This window comes from Castor canadensis, chromosome 3 (assembly GCF_047511655.1).
Source record: "Castor canadensis chromosome 3, mCasCan1.hap1v2, whole genome shotgun sequence".
NCBI lineage: Eukaryota > Metazoa > Chordata > Mammalia > Rodentia > Castoridae > Castor > Castor canadensis.
This window is the reverse complement of record NC_133388.1, coordinates 67,266,882-67,293,903: the sequence shown is the minus strand read 5'-3', so window position 1 is coordinate 67,293,903 and position 27,022 is coordinate 67,266,882. Positions and strand designations below refer to the sequence as shown.

General features: G+C 34.7%; 1 long non-coding RNA gene across 2 annotated transcripts; it reads right to left on the bottom strand.

Moving 5' to 3' along the window:
• Positions 1-15,125: 15,125 nt before the first annotated feature.
• LOC141421593 (uncharacterized) lies at positions 15,126-22,902 on the bottom strand. Of its 2 annotated transcripts, none has more exons than XR_012446181.1 (3): positions 22,645-22,902; positions 21,516-21,607; positions 15,126-15,608 (listed from the first exon to the last, which is right to left on the bottom strand). It is a non-coding gene; the product is annotated as an uncharacterized lncRNA (long non-coding RNA). The 2 variants fall into 2 exon arrangements; XR_012446180.1 differs by lacking the exon at positions 15,126-15,608 and adding an exon at positions 19,232-19,869.
• Between the last annotated feature and the right edge of the window lie 4,120 nt (positions 22,903-27,022).

Sequence of the window (27,022 nt, the reverse complement as noted above, 5' to 3'; positions counted from 1 at the left end):
TGCATGTGCCTGCCCAGCAGAATGTTAATATAAATGCTCTCCTGCCCAGGTGGAGAGCTGTCTTTTGCATAAACCAGATGGTTGGGTGACTTAGCGCTCAGTCTAAATGTGTCAAAACTTTAAGCTCAGTTATGTATCTATTAGGAAAGGACTTGCAGATGTTTGGCTCTTAATTTTCATTTTTATTCTAATTTGGCAGTTCCAAACAGAACCTAACTACATTTCACACCCAAAGGCAAGAGCTTGGGGCTATTGGTGTGGGAAGCAAGGACTCTTAGGAGTCCTGGAAGGAATTTTGGTCTGGCCTCTTTGCTTTATCAATGAACCAGCCAAAGTATAGGAAAGATAGCTAGTTGGGGCACAGAGCCTCTGATTTTCTCAGTACTTATTTTGAAGAGCCTATAATCTGAGGTGCTGGGTAGTAACACTTCAAGGGGGACTTTGCACTTGGAATTCTATAGTGCTGCCTGCCCTATAAGAACCTGCAGGAGCCTAAAGTCTTTTAGATTAACCTTCCCAGTTCTCAGAGGTAGAAAACAAGGACCAAAGAAGTACTGACTTTCCTGGGATCTCACATCTGGGTTAAGAAGTAACTGAGAAGTATCCCACAGGCTCAAAAAGGGGAAGCTAGGAATAAACCTCACTGCTCCAAGTATGGTAAGGATAGTTGGTAAACAGTGGTTCACCCAACCAACATCCTCTTCTGTTTTCAGTGAAATTAATTTGAGGGTGATTTTTGATTAATAATTAATCTGATTAGCAGTATTCACAATAGCCAAGTTATGGAAACAGCCAAGATGCCACACTACTGACGAATGGATTAAGAAAATGTGGTATTTATACACAATGGAGTTTTACTCAGCCATGAAGAAGAATGAAATCTTGTTATTTGCAGGTAAATGGATGGAACTGGAGAAATCATTCTGAGTGAGGTTAGCCAGGCTCAGAAGACCAAAAATCATATGTTCTCCCTTATATGCGGACTTTAGATCTAGGGCAAATGCAGCAATGTGGTTGGACTTGGATCACATGACAAGGGGATAGCACATATGGGTGATATAGAAATAGGTAGAAAACCCAAAACATGAAAGCATTTGATGTTCCCACTCCAGAGGAGCTAATACAGAAACCTTAAAGCGACAGAGGTTAATATGAGAAGGGGATCAGGAACCAGTGTAAAGATCAGTTAGAGATGAATCGATTTGGATTATAACACATTTGTACATGGAAGCAATGCTAGGAATCTCTGTATAGCTATCATTAACTCAACTAGCAAAAATGCTTTGTCTTCCTTATTATGCTTATGTCTTCTCTTCAACAAAATCAGAGATAAGGGCAGAACAGCTTCTGCCTGGAAACGAGGGGGAAGCGGGGAGAAGGTGAGGAAGGGGACAGGGGAGAGAAATGACCCAAACTGTGTACACACATGTGAATAAATGAATAATAAAAGAATCATGGGAAGCAAAAAAAATAGTTAATCTGATTAATACTTAACAATAATACTTAATTTAACCAACTTAATTAATTAAAATTAATTCATTAATTAATTTTAATTAATACTTAATTTTTAATTTTAACTATAATATTTAACTTGGGAGCAGTCAGAATATTTGTATTATACTTTCTCTTTCAGTGTGGTCTTTCTCATGATAAAAGTTTGTAATTAGTTTACAAGCCAGAAAGAAGTCAAATCCTCCTATTAGGAAGACCTTTCTACTGCAAAGGTAACTGTGTGCAGGGGAAGACATGCCCTTTAGTAAATTTTCATTATAAGAACCATTACCTTGGCTTTGAAATTTTCACTATAGCACAGTTTAGCTCAAAGAGACTGGATTTGCTGGGTTAACAAAATTTGACAATTCATTTTGTGTCTCAGAGATTTATCTGACTATATTCTTGGAACCAGTAGAGTCAGCAAGCCATTTCTGGTTGTTTCTCAAAGCTTTGCAAATATTTCATAATGTATGCATAAATGAATATGTATAATGTATTTAGCTCACATTTATGGTGTACTTTATTATGTACAGGTACTGAGTTAATCATTTTACATTGTTTATTTTACCTTGGGAAAATAGGCAATATTAGACACATGTTATAGGAGAAGCAATTGGCATTAAGAGGTTGTGACTTACGTGAAGTTCACAGCTTGCTCTTGGCAGAACTGAGCTGCTGAGTCTTAAGTCCACACTTTCAACTGAATGCTATATTATTCTCTTTGTGAAGAAGGCATTACCATATCCAGATATGGTGTTCTCAGAAATGGCTTCCCAACTTCTAAATTAAGAGATCAAAATTCTCTTAATTTCTGCCAACAAAGCAAGTACCCACATTCTGTTGTCTATTGTTTCCAGGCTCTGGCAACTATAAAAGGAAAAAATAAGATTTTAGTTATTGACCAGAACCAAAAGCGTTAGTGTTTTTCATCTATTTTCCAGGATCAAAGGAGGTCTAGTAGAATAAATTAACTTCCTGAACATACAAAGTACTAGTACCAATCTTTCGCAAACTCTTCCAAAAATATAGAGAGGACAGAATACTTTCAAACTCATTTAATGAAGCCACCATTACCTTGATACCAAAACCAGACAAGGGCATTAAAAGACAAGAAAATTGCAGACTAAGATCCTTGATAAACCTAGATGTGAAATCCTTAATAAAATACTAGCAAACTGAATTCAACAGTACCTTAAAAGGATCACTGACCATGATCAAGTGGGATTTATCCCATGGATGTAAGTATGGTTAAGCATACAAAAATCAATAAGTGTGATATAACATATTAACCAAATGAAGAATTTGTCACACATGGTAAAAATCATACAATTATCTAAATAGATTCAGGAAAAATATTTGACAAACTTCAACAGCCCTTCATGACAAAAAAATTCCTCAAAAACTATGTATATATATATGAAGAACTGAAGGTAAAATAGATCCTGTCTGAGGAAGGGTATCAGTGGGAGGTGGGGGTAAATGGAGAGGGTTAAGAAGAGCATTGATGGTCCATGTACTTTGTGTATTTCTATGAAAATAGGACAATATAACCTGTTGAAATTGTTCTAAGAAAGGGGGACAGGGATGAAGGAGAATGGTGAAGGGGTGAATCTAATTAAGATATATTATAAGCATACATGTAAATGTCACAGTGAAACTTCCCTGCACAACTAATAAATAAAAGTTCAGAAAAAAATGTTAGTTAATAAAACATTTGAATTTAAAGAAAAAAACTGCATATACAGGGATCCCAACACAGAAAAAACCATACATGACAAGTTCACAGATAATAGTACACTCAAAAAAGTTGAAAGTTTTTGCACTAAGTTCAGGAGCAAGACAAATGCCCACCCTTGTCTTTTCTTTTCTATAGTAGTAGAAGTCCTAGCTACAACAAGCAGGTAAGAGAAGAAGATGTGAATTGTAAAGGAAGAAGTTAAGTTGTCTCTGTTTGCAGAAAACATGATCTTATATATAGAAAATCCTAACAACTCTAAGGAAAAAAATGTTAAAACTAATAAATTCAGTAAAGTTGCATGATACAAAATCAACATCTGAAAGTCAGTTGCATTCTTATACACTAGCAATGAAATATCTCAAAGAGAAGTTAATAAAATACTTAGGAATAAACTTAACCAAGAAAGTGAAAGATCTGGATACTGAAAACTATAAAACATGAAGAGAAGGAATCAAAGATGAAAGAATTAATGAAATAGGAGAAAATACCTGCAAACTATCCATCTGACACAGCCAGTTGATATCTAAAATATATAAAGAACTCATATAATGCAATAGCAAGGAAAACAACTGATTTTTAAAATGGGCCAAGGACCTAAGCAGATATTTATTTCTCAGAAGAAATACAAATGACCCACAGGAATGTAAAAAGGTGTACAACATCAGTAGTCATCAGGGAAATGCAAATCAAAACCATAAAGAAATATCACCTCATGTCATTAAGAACGGTATCACAAAAATGTCAAAAGATAATAATTATCATTGAGGGTTTTTAAAAATACCATGTTGTACACCTTAAATATATACAATTTAAAATTTCTCCAATAAGAAAGAAAGAAACCAATTTCACAGAAAACATGACTCTGAGCTGAAGGGAAACTTAGCTTTTCCTCTTTACTTTTAATTTACCCTTTCTTTAAAAATGATAGATTAGCTTTTTAATCATAAATTGTCCTTCTTATATGATAAATATTCTTGCATAAAGAGCAGTATTCTAAGCTGATGTTCCATTGGCTAAAACCTCTAAGAGAAAACTCTCAAGGAGTCAGTCTGCTTTGTTTTATTGTTTTGTAGATCTAGATATTGCTAGTGATTGGGGAAATAAGTTAATGAGAAATTAACCTTTGAAAGACGATGGAGGAAAGAGGTATGTGCTAGTATTCCTTTTATGGATGGTCCTAAAATTGCCTCAATGGTTTCTGCTGTATTATACATTTGTATAGTTTTTTCCATAGAATTAACTTTTTTTGTATTTATAAAATTGTAATAATACTCCAAAATGTATTTTAAAATATACCAATATAGCCTGTTGTGGAATGAAACAGTTCAATAATAAAAATGTACCTTCAATATTAGTATCAAAGCAATAAGGAAAAAAGATAAGGTTATAGTGGTGACTGCCAAAAAGTAATTGGTAAAATTCAACAACCATTCCTAGTAAAAGTTCTCAGAAAAAGGATGAGAAAGAAATACCCTTAGCATGAAACACATGTACACACACTCACATAAACACACAGTTCAGAAATTTGCATCAAATATGCTTAATAGTGAAACAAGAAAATAATTTCATTACAAGACCAATGCTAGACTGATCAAGTAAATGCTATTATTTAACTTAGCCTGAACTTCTGGAAAAAGTTAAATATATGCTATCATAGGCATAGTATGCGCTTGGTTTATAGCTTAAGTATACTGACAGCATTTTGGTTAATCTTGTTTTTTGTTTTTTTTTTTAAAAAAATGCAGCAGCTTATTAGGAACCTGAAGAGGGTTCATGAGATTTGGATGTTGAGATCTACTTTCAAATGTTGTCTGTTTTGACTGGGTCCTTGGTGGCTGTTTGGCAGTCCACATCACTATGTGAGTAATGTGACTGCCATTTTGCTTTTCTGTAACCAACTTTGCATTTCTACTGTTCCACATAAAATAAGTAACCCAGTAATTATCTTCTTAATAAAGTTACTGACCCCACATCAGTGTTACAGCCTGCCCCAGCCTAAACACATTTACAATGTAGGATTAGCAGTGAGATCTAAATTTTGTCAGAGAGGAAACATTGCTTAATGTCTAAGAATGCAATTACTCTGAAACCTGACAGCTTGCACTCAAATTTTGGCTTTGCCAAGAATTAGTTAAGTGACTGAGGGATTTGTTTCTTAACCTCTTTTTGCTTCAGAATTCTTGCTGGTAAAATGAAAACAGTCATATTAACAGAATCTATTTTATAGTTTTGTTGTATAGATTAAATGAGTTAATGTAAGTAAAGTCTTATAAAATGTTTACCACTCCTACTAAAGCTTTTTTGAAATATGACCTAGCAGTCATATTTCACATTAGTGTATGTTGCATGAACACTTTCTCATACAACATCTATACATCTATAAACACCCCTTGCCACTGACCATAATGGCTGTACCAGGGCTTGATAGGGAGAGTCTTTCTATACCATGTCACAGACACAAAAGATACTACAGCTTGTCTAATCCAGTTCTCATTTTATAGATGAAATTTTGATCTGATCTACAGAGGTAAAGCTATATTCTAGACCCCACAAAGTTAACTGGTTAACAGTTCAGAGCTAATATGTCTTTGATTATATAACAAAACACAAAGAAAATAAATGTTATTTTATCTCATTCTTTTAATGAAGTTTATGCTCATAAAACAACAATAATAATAAACATAAAACCACCCAACTTTACTAGGTTATTTCCCTTATGGGACAGTTGAACTTGGCATATTTTCTAGTGCTAAATATCTTGGAATATGTAAACAAATGAAATGATTACAAATAATTTTCAGATTTTCTTTACCACTCACTTTAAAGCATCTCCCTGGGTTTGACACAAGGTCAAACTCATTTAATATTTCACAAATGTTTAAGAGAAAAGTAGCTCTATAACAGTTCATGGCACAGGATAATCTAGTGTCCCAGGAAAATAAACCAAAATTGTCTAGTAATAATACTTCCTAACCATTATTTCCCCAAAGATTAAATGTTCCCATGTCACATTCAATTTCCTGCCATAATCATCACTTTTATTTCTATCTTTATTCTCCATTTTGAAAATTAAGATACTGACTTCTAGCACAAGTTCTCTTTTAATGTCCTATTAAACACTAGGGCTATCTCCTAACTGGTTTGTAAAATAGTCTTAAGTAGTTGTTTTAATGTTTGTAGTCACACTTAATTTTAAGGGGCAGCAAATTCTGGCTCCTGTGAAAGGTCCTTCATGTATTATTTGTTAGTTACAAAGCAGGCTAAAATAGGAAGTGAAAAGTCTGAGTCTTAAAGATGATCAATTACAATGAATATTTTGTGTTGAAGTTGCAAGATACACTAGCCTAGCTCCCCAGTTCCCTAGAGTACACAATTTTAATACCATGGCCACAACTCTATATCAGCCTTAGAAAGCATCTGTGCCTGAAATCTACAATTCCAGTCATTTTTTCTGGTTAGCTTCATCCGAGTTTGGTTGATTTTAGTCAGTAGGTTCCCCCACAATATCTAACGTGTGCTGAATCAGAATCTGCAGGGAGGGATATGGGAATGCACCTTTTTACAAGGATTCTAGGTGGGTCTATGACTTCACCAACTTTAAGAAGCTGTACTTTGATTTAAGATTTCTGTTCTGTTATTGAAGGGGCACATCTGTGGCAAACTGAAGGTATTCAAGCCTTTTAATGAGTTGTATATATCTGTACCTATGTGATTCTATAACAAGAACAATATGAAGCGAGAGCTGAAACAGCACAGACCAAACCTCCAAAATACTGCCCAGCATTAAGTCCTGTATATTAACATGGTAAAAGGACACTAAACTTCTTTGATGGAAATATGCTCTTGGTTCTTTCACAATATGCTGCTTCCTGGAGAAGAAAGACTGGATTGACGTCATGTTCACAGTTTATTTGCTCCTTTTTTGGAAAAGAATAATCAGAGTAAACTTAACTTTATGTGTGTATTTAGTGCTCTGAGTATGCAGGAATCATACTATATAGGTGTGTTACACTCTGAATTTTTTTTATCACAATGCAAATTGTTTTTTAGTATATCCTGCAACATTATTTTCTAAATTTGTACTCCACTATAAATTGAAGCTCAATATGCTTTCCTTTTGCGATTGAAGCAACTCAGGATCTTGGCTTCCCTTAGACTAGTTTTGGAACCTCCTAATACTAGAATGAGAGAATAAAGATCATCATAGAGAAACCAGTACAGACTTCTCCAGTCACAAGCAAATGCATGAACAATCAGACGTTCAGCCTCTGTGTTCATGTCTGCACTACTGCAAGACTGCCTCTATCATAGTTAGATTTTATAATACAATCAAACAGAATTATTTCTACAGACTATGTATAAACTTCATTTTGAAATGATTTATTATGCTGTATTTAAAAAATTATGATGCAGTATATGTTATTTAATTTAGTTAATTATATATAAATATGAGAACTTGAATATATCACAAAACAATTAATGTAAGTGCAAGCCTCATTGATATAACTTTTCATTAAATTATAGATTCCATTTTTTGCACATTTTCAATTTTAATGCTTTATTTTATTATTTGTACTATTTGAATTATATAAGATATTAAATAATATTAAATTATAGAGCTAAATTATACATTGATGCCACTTAGATTGCACAATCTCAGATCATTAGTGATATACAGAGGATTTCAACACAGATTTCCCTGTCTCTGAAGTCAGAGTACTATGTGCATGTGTGTTTGTGTGTGTTTTTATGTCCTATGTACATCATTTAGTATTTTAATTAAACTCTGAAAATTGGTAAAGCTGTCAATATTAGCAACAAATAAATTACATTAGTGAAAAAGAGGAATGAAAATGAGTATGACTAATAATGAACAATAAAATTGCAATTTCGAATGATAATATTAACATGAGCTTATCAGCTATTTCTATGAACCGTATAGTTAAAGTTAAATGAAATAGTTCTGAATGTCTAATGCAAAATAAATAATGCCCATGAAGAGATTTTTCTCTTGGAGCAAAATGAAAAGTGGAAGGCTCTTACTAGGTGTGAATTTTTTAATACTCAATACATTTAAGAAAGATGACATCCCTGTCTGAAGAAGTAGCTGAGAAGCACTATTACACCATTGATTTCTTTGCTTTGTAAAATTAAGTAAGTAATGTCCTTTGCTGAGAAGATTTATATTATGGAAATATCATTATTTTTGTCATGAGTGTAATTCAAAGCTACTTTCCAGTCGTGACTAATTTTGTTCTATGGTGACTCACATGTTTCATCATTAAATAAGGAAACGTGTACTTTTAGACTTTTTAAGATAACTAAAGTGAAAGATTTACAATTAGCCTTTAGTTATATTCCTGTTTATTTAGACATGTTGAACTATATGCTAAAAGTATATGAACTAGTTCGTCATTATTTAAAAGGGGAAAGTATGACCACTGACATGCCACAGATCTCTATATTCCCTTACTCTCAGTTTTAGTGTCAAGAGTTTGAATCCATGTCTCTGTTGCTAAATTACAAAGATTACGACTCAGAGTCCCACAGACTGACCTCAAAGCATGTCAGACATTTTGTAAATCTAACATAAGTGAGTCTTGTAGACAGATTTTCTTGCCCTAAAATATATGAGTGCTCCCAAACACTGATTATTCTAGCAGAAATTGCCATCTTTTTTTCTCCTGTTTTTAAATGTTGTGCTGGAGGTGATACATTGTGGCATTTACAAAAGTTCTTTTAATATATCAAATACATGATACTTGAATTCACCCCCTCCTTCATTCTCTTTTATCCCCCCATACCCCTATTCCTGGAATAGTTTTAACAGGTATCATTGTTCCATTTACCTACATGTATGTTCACTCTCACACAATCTTTTCCCACCTCTTCTCCCCTCCTATGAGTACCAACACCCCTAGACAGGACTTATTTTGCCCTCCCATTCTCTGATTTTGTAAAAGAAAAAAAATGACAATTTTTTGTTTAAGATAGCAATGTAGGGAATTTCCTTGTGACGTTTCCAAAATATATGCATTATAACATGAATTTGTTCATCTATTTTTTTGTTTCTACCTTAGTCTCCTTCTTGTAGTGATTTCAGCAGGTTTAATAATTCTATATTCATTCTTGTATAGAGAGTGCATCAACCATATTCATCTTCCTAACTTTCTTCTTTTACCCTCCCTCTCTCATATGTGACCTCCCCTTAGCGTGACCTGTCTCTCACAATGCTGTATATTTGTTTTAGGTCTATAAACCACATATGGGAGAAAACCTGACTTTGGCCTTCTGAACCTGGCCAGCTTCACTTAAGATGATCTCCAGTTCTGTCCTTTTACCTGCAAACTACAAAATTTCAGTCTTCTTTGTGGCTGAATAAATTCCATTATGTATAAATACCACATTTTCTTAATTCATTTGTCAGTACTGGGGCATCTTGGCTGTCTCCATTGCTTAGCTATTATGAATAATGCCACAATAAACAGGGGTGTGTAGGTGCCTTTATTCTAACCTGACTTAAATTCCTTCAAGTATATCCTTAAGAGTAAAATTTGCATTTCCACCAGCCATGTACTAGGGTTCCTTTTTCCCCACATCCCTGCCAACATTTGTTGCTTGTGTTCTTGATGGTAGCCATTCTAACAGGAATGAGGTGGAATATAATGTGGTTTTGATTTACATTTCCTTTATGGGCAGGGATGTTGAGCATTTCTTCATGTGTTTTTTGGCTATTTGGACTTCTTTCTTTGAAATTGCTCTGTTCAGTTCATTTGCCCATTTCATCATTGGGTCATTGATTATTTGGGAGTTTAGTTTTTTGAGCTCCCTGTATATTCTGGTTATCAATCTCTTGTCAGATATATAGCTGGCAAGATTTTCTCCCATTCTGTTGGGCAATCTCTTCAATTTGATGACCATTTCTTTTTTTGTGCAGAAGATTTTTAATTTCACGCAGTCCCATTTGTTAATCCTTTTTCTTAGTTGCTGAGCTATTTGAGTTCTATTAAGGAAGTCATTGCCTGTGCCTCTTAATTCCAGTGTATTCCCTGCTCTTCCCTGCACTTACTTCAAAGTTTCAGGTCTTATGTTAAGGTCTTTAATCCACTTTGAGTTGATACTTGTGCAAGAAGAAAGACATGGATCTAGTTTCAGTTTTCTGAAACATTTGTTGAAGAGGCTGTCTCTTTTCCATCGTATGTTTTTGGTGCCTTTGTCAAAAATCAGTTGGGCATAAGAGCACAGATTCATATCTTAGTCTTCATTCTGTCTAGGTGGTCTTCATAGCTGTTTTTGTGACAGTACCATGCTGTTTTTTATTGCTATGCCTCTGTTGTATAATTTTAAGTTGGGTAATGTGATACCTCCAGTGTTGCTTTTTTTTTGCTCAGTATTGCCTTGGCCATTCCTGGTCTTTTGTCCTTCCAAATGAACTTTAGGGTTGATGTTTTAACCTCTGTGAAGAATGTCATTGGAATTTTGATGGGGATTGTATTGAACATGTAGATTGCTTTTGGCAATATAGCCATTTTCACAATATTGATTCTAACAATTCATGGGTGTGGGAGGTCTTTCCATCTTCTGTAGTCTTCTTCAGTTGCTTTCTTTAATAGTCTATAGTTTTCTTTGTAAACGTCTTTCACATCCTTTGTTAAGTTTATTCCTAGGTTTTTTTTTTTTTTGGAGGCTATTATAAATGGAATTATTTTCCTAAATTCTTTCTCTGTCTTTTCACTGTTGTTAAAGCTACTGAGTTCTATACATTGAGTTTGTATTCTGCTACTTTGCTGAAGCTGAGGGGTTTTTTTTGGATATAAGGTCATGTCATCTGCAAATAGGGATAGTTTGACTTCTTCCTTTCCAGTTTGTATTCTTTTTATTTCTTCTTATTATTTATTGCTCTGTCTAGGAATTCCAAGACTATGTTGAGTAAAAGTGGAGAATTTGTACACACTTGTCTAGTTCTGAATTTAGAGGAAATGGTTTCAATTTTTCACCATTTAGTATGATATTGGTATAGGTTTGTCACATATAGCCTTTATTATGTTGAGTTACATTCCTTCTATTCCTAGTTTCATTAGAGCTTTTATCATGAAGGGTTGTTGAATTTTGTTGAAGGCTTTCTCTCCATCTATTAAGATAATCATATGGTTTTTGTCTTTGCTTCTATTAATATGCTATACTACATTTAAAGATTTGCATGTGTTGAGCCATGCCTGAATCCCTGAATCCCTGGGATGAAACCAACTTGATCATGGTATATGATCTTTTTGATATGCTGTTCAATTTGGATTGTCAATATTTTTTGAGGATTTTTGCATCTAAGTTCATTAAAGAGATTGGCCTTTAATTCTCATTTTTTGTTATATTCTTGTCCTGTTTTGGGATGAGTGTAATATTGCCTTCATAGAATGAGTTTGGCAGTGTTCCTTCCCTTTCTATTTTTTGTAGAAGTTTGACAAGTGCTAGTATTAGTTCTTCTTTAAAAATCTGGTAGAATTCAGCAGTGAATCCGTCAGATCCTGGACTTTTCTTTTTTGGGAGACTATTGCTGCTTCAATTTCATTGTTTGTTACATATCATCTGTTCAGCTAATTAATATCCTTTTGGTTCAGCTTTGGATGGGAAATTGCCTTCTTGTAGTGAGGGTTTCCCATGACTCTGTGAAGATGCAAGGTATCAATTTCTTACAGCCTCATTGAAGAAGCAGAACAACTTTCTACAGGCTTCTTATCTTCCAAAAGTAAGGGAGAAAATGGAGACAGATTATCAAGGAGTGCATATCCATTAATGACTCTTCATCATTTAGTGGCATCTCAAATCTATAAGCAGAGGACATGATGGAGACATCCCAATATCAGGCCCCAGGGCACTGACAGACAGTATGTGTTTCTGCCTGTTATAGAACACCAGTGGGCTCAATTTAGTGGGCTGAATTGAAAAATCTTAAACCACAGAAAATGGTCAGCATTTCTTTCCTTGTTGAATATTCTTATACACTAAATAATGATGTTTTCATTGATGATGAACCACATAAACAATGGTGATTCCATTTAATTATTATAATAAAGCTGAATTTCTATTACCTAGTGACAGCCATTGTATGTTAAGATACACAATTGTGTATAGCAATAAGCTATATTATAGAGCCTAGGTATGTGGTAGACTGTACCATTTAGGTCTATGTAAGTGTATTCTATAATATTTGAGCAATGATAAAAAAATAACTTAGCAACTCACTTCTCCCTGTTATAAAGAGATTCATGTTTCTAATTCTATTTAATCAGTTGGATTTGGGTAAAATCCCACTTCTGTCACTTAACTGATTTTTGCCCTGTAACAAGTGACTCAAATATTTTGCATGACATAGAGGAAATAATATTTGGCTCTCTCACTTGGTTCACTAAATTTTGGCTGGCACAGAACTTACACAAAATAAATTTTCAATAAGTGTTAGTTTTTATTTTAGCACAGAGATAATATTTCACCAGAACATCAAGCCATTCTCATATCTCATTTGGGTTTAAATTTAAGAATTTTGTGATTCATGAAAGGTGATGCAGTTATAATAAAGATTTAAAAATACATCTTTTTTATATTGTCATTATTAATTTATTTTGTAAGGATTGATACAGTGTATAAACAGACTAACATTATTTTTGTTGTTATTAAAATACATATTGTAATGGATGGAAACCACTTCAATAAATTAGAGTTGTACAATGACTTTCATAGTGGAAAATAGTTTTCAGAATAAGAATTATGTAGCTGCTAAACTTTCTTCTTGCTGGTCCAGTAAATAACTCCATTAATAAAATTAAGAGTATCAACACTATTAGCTTAAATTTATTTTAAATAACATGTATGGTCTCATTATACCAATATGAATATTTAGAATAGGGTTGTTAAACTTCACATGTACAAATTATTAAATAGGAAAATAGCAATTTTACATCTGCAGGTGGCTCTGTGGTTACAGGTTAGGGTTTTACAGACTTCCAAACACTCATTAATAGATTCTATTGTTCAATGATTAAATCCATTTCATTCTATTTTGGAATGCTTTCCTTTGGCTGCTTAATAGTCCGGCAAAACTGTGCTTGTTCAGTCAAGAAATAGGAAACCTGATTATGAAAGAGTGATAAGGTATCTAGAGACCATGTGTTTTTTTTTCGCCAATCCTCCGATAAAGTCCAGAGACAACTCTCAGATGTACAGACCATTCGTTCAGTAAATGTCTCACAGACATCCCTTTTCTTCTTAGTTAGTATGTCCAAGTTAAAGAACCCCAATGTGGCAACCCTCACCTGGTTGTCCAGTCCTGAAGTGAATTTGATTGCTGAGACTATGACCCTCAAATTTTTAATTTTCACAGATCAGAGGGAGAGACACTGTATTAGTATTTGTGCAGGTAATCTCTTACTCCCATACCACTTTCATTTACTCCATTCTCACCTCCATATCATCCAGAAACTCCTTTTTTTTTCTATCATAACTCCTTCCCTTTCCTTTTTGTTGAAGACTCTCTGCTTTCTTTCTGAATTTCTCTTCCAATTTTAGCTTTTTCCTCCCCCTATCTTTTGTTTCTTATTCTCCAGGTTCTGGTTAATGCTTCTCCACTTTACCTTATTGCCTGCTGATAGCTAAGGCAAATTTATGATTTGAAAACAACATTGAGGTAGATAATAGAGAAATATTGGAAAAGGTAAAGAAAAACCCTCTCTAATGTATCTTCAGAGAATACCCAAAGGTGAGCACATGGAGTCTAGCTGGCCTGTGTGGAATATGTGATCTCATCTTCTCCTCTCTGCTTTGTCATTCCGCCAGCCCGTGGTCCACCCCCCTATAGCACTTCTTTCATTCTCCCTCAGATCCTATTGGAGTTCTTTACTTCTTTGCAGATGTTCTTGGACCAGGTCGTGGAACATGTGTAACGCCACAATGTGGAACAGTACTTCAACTTACATTATGAAGTAGGCAAGCTCCAGGCATCTCAGCATGGAATGAAGGATTTGTTTATATCCAAAGCACTGTTAGATACAAGTGGTCAGCACTTAGTCATACAACAGGCTAAGTACTTACTGAGGGCATCAGCACAGATGTGGAACAAGAAAGGAAAAGAACCCATCTCTCCTTAGGATATGTACACTTATCTGAAAGGTTTGTAATAAAAAATGTAGAGTTGTTTTGATTAGGGGATGTAGAGAAATTTTGTGTCATTTTGAAAAGGCAATATGTTACCTTGAATCATGTACGTATCACTATCTTTGCATAATCATTGTAGTACTTAGGTCTTGACACAACCTAACATTTAATGTATTTAATGTACATTACAGTTTAATGTTTTAAATGTTTCAGAATGTTTCTGTGGGTAGACATGTGGACCAACTTCATGTAAAACATCATATATTTAGAAAAATTCATTCTTAGCTCTAATCAACCAATTTTCAAATTTGCAAAGGTTTAAAAACTTTAAAAGTACTTCTAATTTATTAGCCATTTTACTTTTTCAAAGTAAATGACTTCAAATTACTCTAAAAAGCAATTTATGACCTAGTTTAATAAATCTTAAGTGAAAAAGCCATCATTATGAGAAATATTTATTTAAGATCAATTGGTAAGAATACTAGTGGGAGGGTGGAGAGAGAATGAAGGAGATTAGGTGACAGTATATGGTAGATGGACTTCATATACCTGTATGAAATAGAGCTAAGAAACCTCTTGCAATTGCTTTAAGTGGGATGGTTAGGGGGTTGAGGGGGAGAGACGATGAAGGCAATGTAATTAATGTACCATATAAGTCTAATCAGAAATGTCACTATGAATCCCTTCCCATATAATGAATATATACTAATAAAAATTATAAAAATAGATCAATTAGTAAAAAATCCTATCTTTTACTTACATTAAATTTATTATTATTTTACAAATATGTTACATAACCTTAGATTTGTATTATTCTCATCCAGAAGCCAATATTCCCTTTCATAAATAGTGCTACAAAAGTTCAATTTAAAAACACACTGATTTTCAGGGATTTTGTTTTGAAAACTATTAAACTATTCTCTGACATAATTGGAAATGTCTTATGTTATTGCAAACCTACAGTTAGAAATGAGTGGCTATGTAAACTAGGAAGGAGAGACATTGAATATTTTCACATTGGCTTAAGTGACATGGAATTATCTTTAAGTCACCATTGCTCTCAAATAGTCTGTTGGGTACTCTGTTCACCCAAGAAAGCTGCAGATATGATGTGGGTGAGAGGATCAGTGTGATGATGGTGAAAACTCTTTACCTGCTCCTCCTGCCTAAGAAAGAATGGTCAGCAATATTTTAGGTGCCAGGAACTCTCCAAGAATTCCCAACGATGAATCTGTAAGGCATGAAAATGGTAATCAGATACAGATTTATTATGTGAAAACTAATGTAGTTATTTAACAGAACTATTTTTAAGATTCATGTGTCACAGTCACCTTGTATAATTCTCTCTTCATAGTAAAGATGTGAAGACCTAATTAAACTAATACCTTGATCATAATATTAGAGATCATTTTGTAAAGGATGACAGAGAGAGTTCATGTTTACATTTCAATTACAGCACTCAGGATGGCCCACATACAATGTATTTATATATTAATAGCTCCAAAACTTATTATATAGTGGATAAGTTTCCTTTGTAGTTACACATTATTTTGAATTTAGACTGAAGTTCCTTGCTAGACTCTATCTTCTATAATCCTATGGTAAGTTTAAATCCAATAAGAGAATTGACCTCATTGCAACATATTTATCTTCTCTTCAAACTATGATCCTTAACATGATAGCTAAACAAATGGTTTTCTCAGATACAAAACATATAAAATTTAAGAGGAATGTTTGAGGTGTTATGCTCAGACAAAGGCAGAGTTTATGTGTCTTAGATTTTACGCAAAAGTATGAGGAATGAATCCTTTTTAGGCTGTAGTAAATAATGACTAGCATTCTCTCATAAGAAATCCCTCATCATTCATTCATCAAATTTCTGAGTGCTGCACTTAAGGAATAACCAACCTGGGTAGTGGGTATACAGGATCAAGGTGGAAGGATACAAACAAGCTAAAAGCCTCTTGCCTGGAACAATGCACTACAGGAAAACAGAGTTGAACCCTAAGTACTTTACTGCCTCACTGCACTGTGATCATTCATATTCACCATGTGCCTCTGAGTCATCACAAAAATTACATCATAGAATTTTAAAATCAGAATAGAGCTCAGAGGTCATAACACCCTTGCCATCCAAAATCACAGCTGAAAACTAAGATCTAATTCTTCCTTTTCTACTGAAAGTAAATTTCAGCACTTAGGAGACAGCTTACTTTCAGTTTTTACAGTTCTGAGGGTGTAAATATCGCCATATGTTGTATTGAAATCTTCCTCCTTGCTAACTTCCTCCCACAGGGAGTTCCTGAGGATATGGGCTAAAACTTCTATCTTCTACTCTTCAGGCTTTAGACTTCTATTTGATACTAGAAAATGGAATAGAAAAATGTGCCTATAGGTGCATTCAGCACTTTAAGATCTCTAATTTACAAACACTTATCCTCCCAGGTACTGTACCACTTGCTTTACACCTGACTGTATATATGCCAAGCTGCAGCCATTCCAGGTTCAACAGAGATGGTCTCCTGGCATATTTTCAAATGCCATTCACAGGATGATATCTTTCTTCCTTGGGAAATGCAAAGCCAATGTGCCAAAATGACACACAACCAGTCTCAGGCCCATTCTATATAATTTATAAACATAAAAAGAGAATTTCAGAGCTCTTCCCAGGATAGGAGTGGAGCTCAGCCAGAGCCAGAGTATCCTCATGTGATGAGGATACCCTTAAGTTCTAAAGTAAAAGTAAAAGAACTGGGGCCAACCAAGTCAATTGCTCACTAAAGTTCAAATATTTCCTAATTTTTCCTAATTCTATTCAATTTGAACACTCTTTTTCTTAATTTTACATGTCTGCATTCATGGATCTTCTAAGTTGTGAAGTAGTTGTGGTCCATTGTGAAAATCCTACTACTGTTCTTTTCAGAACTCTATTTTCTCATTCATATATATACATATATGTATATATATATATATACATGTATATATATATATATACATGTATATATATATATACATATATGTATATATATGTATATACATGTATATATATATATATATATATGGATGTTTATATAGATATAAACGTATCTGTCTATCTATCTATCTATCTATAAACATATACATTGAGACAGGGTCTTGCTATGCTGCTCCTGCTTCAGCCTTCTGAGTAGCTGGGATTTCAGGTGTGCATCCCCATTCCTGGCTTTCTTCCATGTATCTTAAGGCCCTTCTACTGGCTTTGGGATACTCAAAATGTGCCCTTCTCTGCCCGATGAACTACATCTGCAGACCAGAATGCTTCCTAATTTGGTTGCTTAGTGAGTTAATTTATACTTGAGTCTATATAATGTGTCAAACACTGAGCTAGGTTAGAAGAGTAAACAAGAAAACTGAAATCCTCACAGAGCTTAACAGTCTAATGACAGAGACATATCATAAGCAATTTTGAAAGAGCATGACAGATACTGAGGATATGGGGTGGTATACAGACTGATGGGAGAAGTTACCTTTCTAGGGAAAAAAGCTGAAACCTAATGATTAATTAACTACAGAAGGGTGTCACATGCAGAGGGAATAGCACAAACAATATGGTTCATAAGGCCCAGAGAAGAGAGAGAGGCATATGTTCAGAGAAGTGAAAGAAGTCCCCCATGGTTGGAACATGAAATGGGAGTGATCGAGCAGTGAGAAATGAAGTAGCATAGGTAAGCAGGAGTAGGCTCACTAAAAGATTTGCCGTGTGTGCCAATTAAAAAACCTGGGCTTTGTGTTAAGAGCAATGGGGTTTTAATAAAGGATTTTAAGCAAGTGGTAGCATGATCAGACATGGTTGCATAATACTGGCTCCTTTGAGACAAAAGTATTTCAAAAGCCAGATTGGAAGCTGAAAGACTAGTAAAGAGGTGTCCCTAACTCAACTAGCAAAAATGTTTTGTCTTCCTTATTGTGCTTGTGTCTTTTCTTCAATAAAATTAGTGAAAAGGTCAGAACAGGACCTGCCTGGAACTGGGGCGGGGGGGGGTCGTGGGGGGAGAGGGGCAAGGGGGAGAAATGTCCCAAACAATGTATGCACATGTGAATAAATGAATAATTAAAAAAAAAAGAGGTGTGGTAGCAACCTGGGGGAAAATGGTTACTTGGATCAGATTTGTGGTAGTAGAGATGGAGATAAGTAGTTGAATTGAGAAGTGTTTGAGAGATAATCAACAGGATCTCATGCCTGTTTTAGTGTTGGAAATGATGCAGAAAAAGGAGTGGAGGTTAACTTCCAGGTTTCTGACTTGATCATCTGAATGGATGGTAGAATTGAAGGTGAAAAGATAAGAGAAAGAGCACTTCGGAGGAATCTTAGGAGTTTGTTTTAAGTTGTTCAATGTGAAGTGACTTTTGGATGTATAAGAAAAGTATACAACATGCAGCTAAATATATAGTGATAAAGTTTAAGAGTTTCAGGGTTGAGGTGAAGATATCATAGTCTTAGTTATTATTGAAGTTTGGGGATTAATTGAGATCACTAGGGGTACTGTCGGGTGAGAAAAGAGTTGGGTTTCAAACATCATCAGTTAAACAGTATAAGCACTTCACAAAGGAAATTGAGCTATACTTATTAATGATAAAGGAGATAAACCGGATGTCATGAGTGAAAATATACAGTATTTTGATGAGGGACACTCAGCAGAACCCATGCTTGGCAAGAAAATACAAGTACGATAAAAACTGAGAAGTATCATTGGGTTTCTCCATAAACTGGTGAGATAGATCACAATTAAAAGGGAAGAGAATGTAATATGCATTTGAAGGAGGGTGTCTTCATCCATTTTGTGCTGCCATAACAGACTAACTGGGACTGAGTAATTTATACTGAACATAAATTTATTTATCACAGTTCTGGGGATTGAAAAGTCCAAGATTAAGGTGCCAGCAGGTTCACTTTTGGCTAAGTAGCTAATCTTCACTTCTGAAATGGCACTTCAGATGCTTTTTTCTCTGGAGGGGAGAAACATTAGTCCATCAATGGCAGCAAAATCAAAGACCAAAGAGACCAAAGAGAACTCACTCCTGAAAGGAGTGAGTGAACTCACTCATTAGAGTGTACCTTTCATGGTCCCATCTTTTAATACTGTTATAATGGTCATAAATTTTCAACATGAGTCTTGGGAAACATATTCAAAATTAACAAGGCTCTTTTAAAATTTTTAATTTGTTTGTTTTAATGACAGGAGCTATTTGAGCACATTTAAATGTCTCTAAGAAATATCCAGTAGAAAAAAGTACTAAAAGTACAACGGTGAGAGAACCAAGCAACATGAAGAGATAGGAGAAGAGGAAGAGGGACAGAACATAAAGAATTGGAGAAGAGACTGGTAAGTGAAAGGAACATTTCATATATTTTAAATATCAAAACTACTTTAACCTATGATCCACTATTTTTAAATTATTTTTTTAATCTCTGATGGTCTTGTAGATAACACGAGCATTTCCATTCAACTTTACTGTGGAGAAATTTGGTAATAAAGATACTAAAATATTTATGCAAGAAAAATTATCAGAGAATGGGGGATAAAATATATTGTGGCTCCCTATCTCAGGCACCCACAGTCCCACTTTCTTCATGTGGAATGGCAATAATATCTACAGCCAGTAAGTGTTAATTAACAACCCAGTGTTTATGAAACAAAACATAGCAACATGATAGTCTGAGACAAATACTGCTGTCTGAGAGAGTCTCAAGATTATCAAGTAATGTGTTGACCTAAGTAAATGAAATTCATGAATAGAAAAACTAAACAGTGCAATAATAATTTATTCAGTTACCAAGTTACTATAGTTTAAGGAGTGTTCAATTTTATAGTAACAAAATAACCATTTAAGAATAACTACAAGCTTTTTAAAGAGTGACTATAAAACTATATTTCTTAATGTCATGAAAGAAAAAAGACAGTATGATCAATAGAACCTGATAGTCTAACAACAGTCTACTGTGTTCATGTGTAACAGTGATAACAATTGTAATAGTAGTTGACATTTATTTCATTCTTTCTCTGTCAGGTATTACTCTAAGTGTTAAAGATATGTGTTAACTAATTTAATCCTTTAACAATCTCGAGAGGTAGGTGACAATGACTGCTGTTGATTTTTATGTATTGTGTTCATTTCATGCCAAATGAGGAATTATAAATAAATGGAGGTAGGAAGGAGCTAAATATCCTCATCTATTACAGCTGAAACTGCCTGGAATAGCCTGATTCTCTTACGCATATAGTTCAAATCACTTTGCTTATTCTGTTACTAGTCTCTGGTAAAGACTGCTAACTTTCCTCTTGGTTACAGAACCACTCACCTTCGTGCCCTGCTGAGTTTTAGCTGAACACATGTTTATTTTCCTAGAAACTACATTTTCCAGCCTCCCTTGCAGTTAGTGTGGACATATTATAATATTCTGGGTAATGGGATATGAGCAGAGTATTGTGTGACATTTCCAGTTATAATTTTAAAGATGCATCACTCCTCCCACCTTATTCCAGCGTTCTATGTCTTGTCTTGAGATGGAATATGTTTAAGGTTGTGAGACAGTTCCAGCCAGGTGGGCAAGGGAAGACCAGTGAGAGATAATGGAATGCTACCACAGCAGAACTCTAGGTCCCAAGGTGGCTTCCGGAGGCATGGTAGCACAGAGTGGACTGTTAGGTGAAAGTCTGGGATCTCTATGATTAAAAACATTAACTTATACCTTAGCTAATACAAATCATTAATATTTAATAATAATTAATTGGCTTCCAACATTGTTTTCCAACAGACAAGAAATAAACATTTAAGGGTTTTTGTCCCCATAAGAGCTAGTAATCATTATTAACTAACAAATTAGCATTTTGTATAATTTTATTTCCCATTTAACTGTGCTTGTGGAAAAGGATGAATTGGCCTTGCAAATGTAATTATTCCAGGTTCAGACAAACATCCACATATTTGGTTATTGTCTGTCACCTTCTGAGCCTTGAGCATCTCAAGAAGCAGATACATAGAACTAAAAGTAAAATTTAATTTCTTATCCTGTAAGACTGGGGGCAAGACTGGGCCATAGGAAAAAAAAAAAAAAACATAAGTCACTGAGTGATCTTTTAAGACAAAAGCAACTCACCTTTCTTTGGTGGACTGGTTCAACTTCCCCAACAATTACACATGTCATTCAATAGCAAATCACAAGGGCAGCATTGCAACTTATTTGATTTTCTAAGCATAAAAACAGCAGAAAATTAAAAAGATAATACCATGTAATCTATAAAATCAATTATGGTGGTACATGCCTGTAATTCTGGCATTTGGGAGGCTGAGGGAGGAGAATCATTTCAGTCTAGGAATAAGAGACCAGCCTTGGCAATACAGCAAGATTCTGTCTCCAAAACAAATGGAAAAGAATTTTTTAAAAAATAACCTCCATTATAAATCATTCGGCTTGATTTTGTAAACTTTGTACTATTGTTTTTAGCATCTCAAATTTTCCATTGTGTTGTGAACTTTAGTTTCGTTTTATTCCTATTAGGTATCTCCACACTAGGTAGGCTACACTGGAAAAAGAGAAGTTATGTGTCAATTTTTAGTTACAATAAGGTAATGTGCTTTATTTGGCTATAACAGCTGGACAGCAGCTGGCAGTATGAATTCATTTTAAAATAGTCTTGGCAAATAATTGAATCCAACGTTTGCAACACAACTTGAGCAGACCTCAAATGGCTGCTTTGGGGCCCATGAAAATTTTGATGTTCTAAGTTATTCTTCTTAAAATTCACATGCAGTGTGATTTTCATTTTATTTTTCAGTGAAACAATGTAGAAGACTCATTTTTGGGGTGTGGTGTATTAACTATGTAAGTGACCTAAATATATGGCTGATTAAGATCACTTCCTCCTCTTACTACACTTAATAACGAGACTTTTGATAAAATGATCACATTACTAAAGAAGCCCCATGAATACCCGCTCAGATGTTTAAATATTACAAATGGAGACATTGCAGTTTCACTGAATAGTTTCACCATCTGTCTCAATAAAGAACATTGGGAATTTTTTAGATGCTGTGCAATCTTCTATTTTGTAGGGTTTACTATAAAGGACTTTTATTTGCCTCTCAACTAAACAGCCACACTTGATAATTTTCATGATCCAGAAAAAGGATCTAACAAAAGCAACTGCAATGCTCAAATCAAGAGTGGTTTTCCACATATAGTAATGTACTTACCACTTGAGTTAGCAAAGCAGAGATGTACTTACTTGAGAAAAGCAACAGTTCGTCCCAACAAACCAAACCCAGGTCATCTTGAACAGAATAACATTGGTATCCTGCTTGAAGAGCCATGGAAGAAGAATGCAGATGTTTGGAGAGTCTGCCACTCAAAATGTAGTAGAATGCAGCAGTGTCCAAAACGTGACAGTTATTATGTATATTACAATAAAAAACAACAGGTTAATAAGAGGCTTTAGTACTCTTCGGTGACTGTGAACTCTGAACCTAAAATAGATTTCAGTCTGTTGCCCACTATTGACTAAGACAATTACTGAAACCAATGTTTTTTTAAAGATTAAAATCTTACGGAAGTTGCCAAGGGCTTCACTGTAAACATACAATGTGTTCTTCCCAAGGAAGCTTCAGTTTGTTAAAACAAGTACATAACACAAAAGGCTCTGGAAATAACAAAGATTTTCCAGATCACTGGGAGTGTGAGAAGTGTTTATTTATACCAGACAAACAACAGGACTACAAGGAAATCATTGATGTATTTCCCAGGGAATTCTTTGAAAAACTGAAATCCTGTTATAAAAATGGCCCAGTAAGAATCATTGTTGTCTTCCAGTCCAATCATTCTATTAGTTTGAGTGTTAGAAGTTGAACTTCTGTAAATAAAAAAAGAAAACATCAATAGTATACTTAACCAAAATGTATTCAAATTGTCCACATTTATCTGGTGAGTTGCACCAACAGTTTTGGAGTTAAAACTTTTACTGCAGAGATTAAAAGAGAAGTTCAAATAAGTAGAAATTTACAAGCTTTTCCCACTTTCAAGAAACTACACCCTTTACAAAAAGGCTGAAACTTTATGCCTGCTGTATGCCAGACAGTGCATTGCACAAACCTTTCATAATTATTGCATGATAATTATAGAATGATCTTAGGAGGCAGAAGTTATTGCCATTTTTCCTGATATATCACAAATAGAATGTCAGTATATGTTGGCTAAACAACAAAAATGGTTTCATATAATCTTATCAAAAAGTCAATATAGCAGAACGTTATACAATCATCCCTTTTAGAAAGCTGGAGGCTAAAAGCAATTTTTTACTGAATTTCTAACTGTACTTATTGAGTTTGGTTTGGTTTCCAACTCCTACTTATCTTTTGTCTCTAAACCATATCATATGACTTTCCCACTCCAGCTCAGGCACACATTCATACCTAGGACCACTTCTGGCCTTAGTTGGACAGGTTTTAAGAATTTAGGCACAAATCTGGGTGTGGTAGACAGAGAAATGCACTCTTCCCCATGATATACAAATCATAATTCTCCAAAACCTGAGAATATGTGTCAAAGAGGGCTTTGAAGCTGTGATTAGGGATCGTGGGTTGAGCCAATCATTCTAGATTATCCAGGTAGGCACCATATTCACAAGGGTCCTTATAGAAGCTGCAAAAGTCAAGGAAATGGATTCCCTTCATCACCTTCACCTCTGCTGGTATGCTGATTCTTGAAATTCTTACTTCCATAAGAGTAAAACAATGCATTTTGTCATTTTGTGCTACCAAATTTGTGGTGATTTGTTACTGAAGCAATGGGAAACTAATTCATTGGGTTTTTTCATCAATTCACTTTTGTGAATCTTGTGATCTACATCTGGTAAACAGTTCTTCCTTTGGTCCCAGGAGATGAATCTTTGTTTTCTCAGACCTCCGTGTTTCGAGAGGTTTCTTTTTTTGCCCAAATGACTAATAAAAGAAGTCAAGCTGTAAAAAGGGAGATTCTTTTTACACATCTTCAATGAACAAATCAAAGGGTAAAAATGAATGATTATTCTATATGTTTTGTAGAGAAGTTTTGTGATCATAAATAAAATGAGCTTGCTTTCCCATGATATATTGGATTTTCATTATTATTTAGATGAAAGAATGGTGTTTATAGTGTATAAAGATTAGTAAGAGCAAAAGCACAAAGGTCCACCTCTGTGCATTTGGAACTGGGGTTCTGCCCAGTTTTTGTTGTTGTTCTTTGTTTGTTTCTTAGCATTTCTCCCCTATAAAGGACTGGAGTCTGAGCAAAAGCTTTTTCTTCCAAAAGCGTTTTCCAGGCCAATTGCCTGACTCTGAGTTACTTGCAGTTTAGTATGGTATTTAAGGTTAATTTTTAAAAATCAGTTTAAAGTATTATGCCAGATTGCTTAACCTTTGCTTAGCTACCATTTTCCCACACATAAACAAATTTGATCCCACATGGTTACTGCCACATCACCCCCTGCCCACCTCCCACTCTACACCAGCGTTCTCTCCTTTACTACACTGTTTATACTACATAGTCTTGTTCTACATGAGGTCAGGAGATGAAGTGAAAGTTACCTACAATTTTTCTAGACAACGTGTACAATTCTGATGATAAAAGAATAGTGACATTAGTAAGCTATTTATCAATAACAAGAATACATTCTAATTTGGCTGCTTAAACAAAGCGGCAGATGCCCTCCTGGGGATTATTTTTGTCATAGTAACAAGATGATTTCAAGCTCAAGCAGAAAATACAATTTATTAACTCACTTATCCTAAATGTCCAGTGGCTTTGAGCTTGGCTGAGTCTCAGGACTTAATGCAGTGTTAAGCTTCTTTCTTCCTCTATCTACCTCTGAGCTCTCCTTCCACTGTGTTCTAGTCTTTTCCTTTGTCCTGCAGGTGAATAGCCTCTGGGGAATATGGGTGCTGATAGTTTCTAAGTCACAAATAATCCTACCTCTGGTTTTGACAGTTTGTGGGAAAGGAGGCGCCTTTCAATTCTTTTCTGCAGCATCCAAACATCAACGTCAAAGAACTCTGACTGGTCCCCCTGGTCTACATGATCACTCTTGCATCAGTTTCTGATTCTTTGAGAATGGATATCATCGTAGGAAATCCCTGTATGAACTTATCTCTGCTGTTTTTGGAGTTTCAAGAGCAAAAAACAGCTCTTGACCAATAGTGGTATGCAATAAATGTTTGGAGAATTGAATTAAACTGAATTGTTATATTTTTACCTCAGTTTTATATTAAAATCCTTATAATACAGTGTAGTGATCAAGAGCATTGCCTTTGATGCAAAATAATTGGATTTACATCTTGGCTTTGTCTCAGTTTCCTCATTTATAGAGTGGAATAATTATAGTACCTACTCTTTAGGATGCTTTGCTTACAGGAATCACTACAAAGGAAGCATTTAACACAGTCTGTGCCACATAGTAAGCACTCAAAAGAATGGCAGGCGTTGTATTTGTCTGCTTTGTGTTCTATAAAAGTGTATGTGTATATACATAGATGTGTGTGTGAGTATATGCATACTCCAGAGATTTTCATATATATGTGTATAGTATATACATATGTTTATACATATCTATGTATATGCACTGAGAATTTTGTATGTATATATGTGTATACATACAGTTGTATGTGTATTTAAACATAAACATACTTATACACACATATATTTGAGTAAGTGACAGCATGCATATTATTGCAATAATTCAAAATTTGTATTTATTTCCTAGTAAGTGCCAGACCCTTTGATACATTCTGAGAAAGTTATGATCTTTGACTTCAAGCATTTCACTAATATATGTATTCTAAATGTGTATTTGCACACATATATGCATACTTGCATACAAGCGCTCTAATCAGGCTGGAAACCGGTCCCAAGAAATATTTGCCATATGTTTAAAAAAAGTGGTAATATGTCAAGGAAACTGGATTCTAAACCCTGACCTTTCAATACCCTCTTAAATTTCACATACTATGACTTCTCTGACTATTCAGTAACACTGAGATTAGTTAAGCATCTAAGAAAATGCATCCATATGAAACAAACCCAGGACTTAACACAACTGAGAATTCGAAGATTTCCCAGGGCTGGCTAAAGAGGTCACCAAAAGTCATGTATTTCAACTCCTAATAGAATCTTGTTCTCACAGATTTAAAGATTACCTCTTCTTAACTAAATGGTTTGTTTACTTTTTATCCCAAAACCTACAGAAAATGACATTATAAATTAAAGTAAAAACATAAGCATAATAAGGAAGACAAAGCATTTTTGCTAGTTGAGATAAGGATTGCCATATAGACAGATTCCTAGCATTGCTTCCATGTACAAATGTGTTACAACCCAAGTTGATTCATCTCAAACTGATCTTTACACTGGTTCCTGATCCCCTCTCATGGTAACCTCTGTCGCTTTAAGGTTTCTGTATTAGTTCCTCTGGAGTGGGAACATCAAACGCTTTCATGTTTTGGTTCTTCTACCTATTCTTATATCTCCGGTATGTGCTCTCCCCTTGTCATGTGACCCAAGTCCAACCACATTGCTGCATTTGCCACAGTTCTAAAGTCCGCATATGAGGGCGAACACACGGTTTTTGGTCTTCTGAG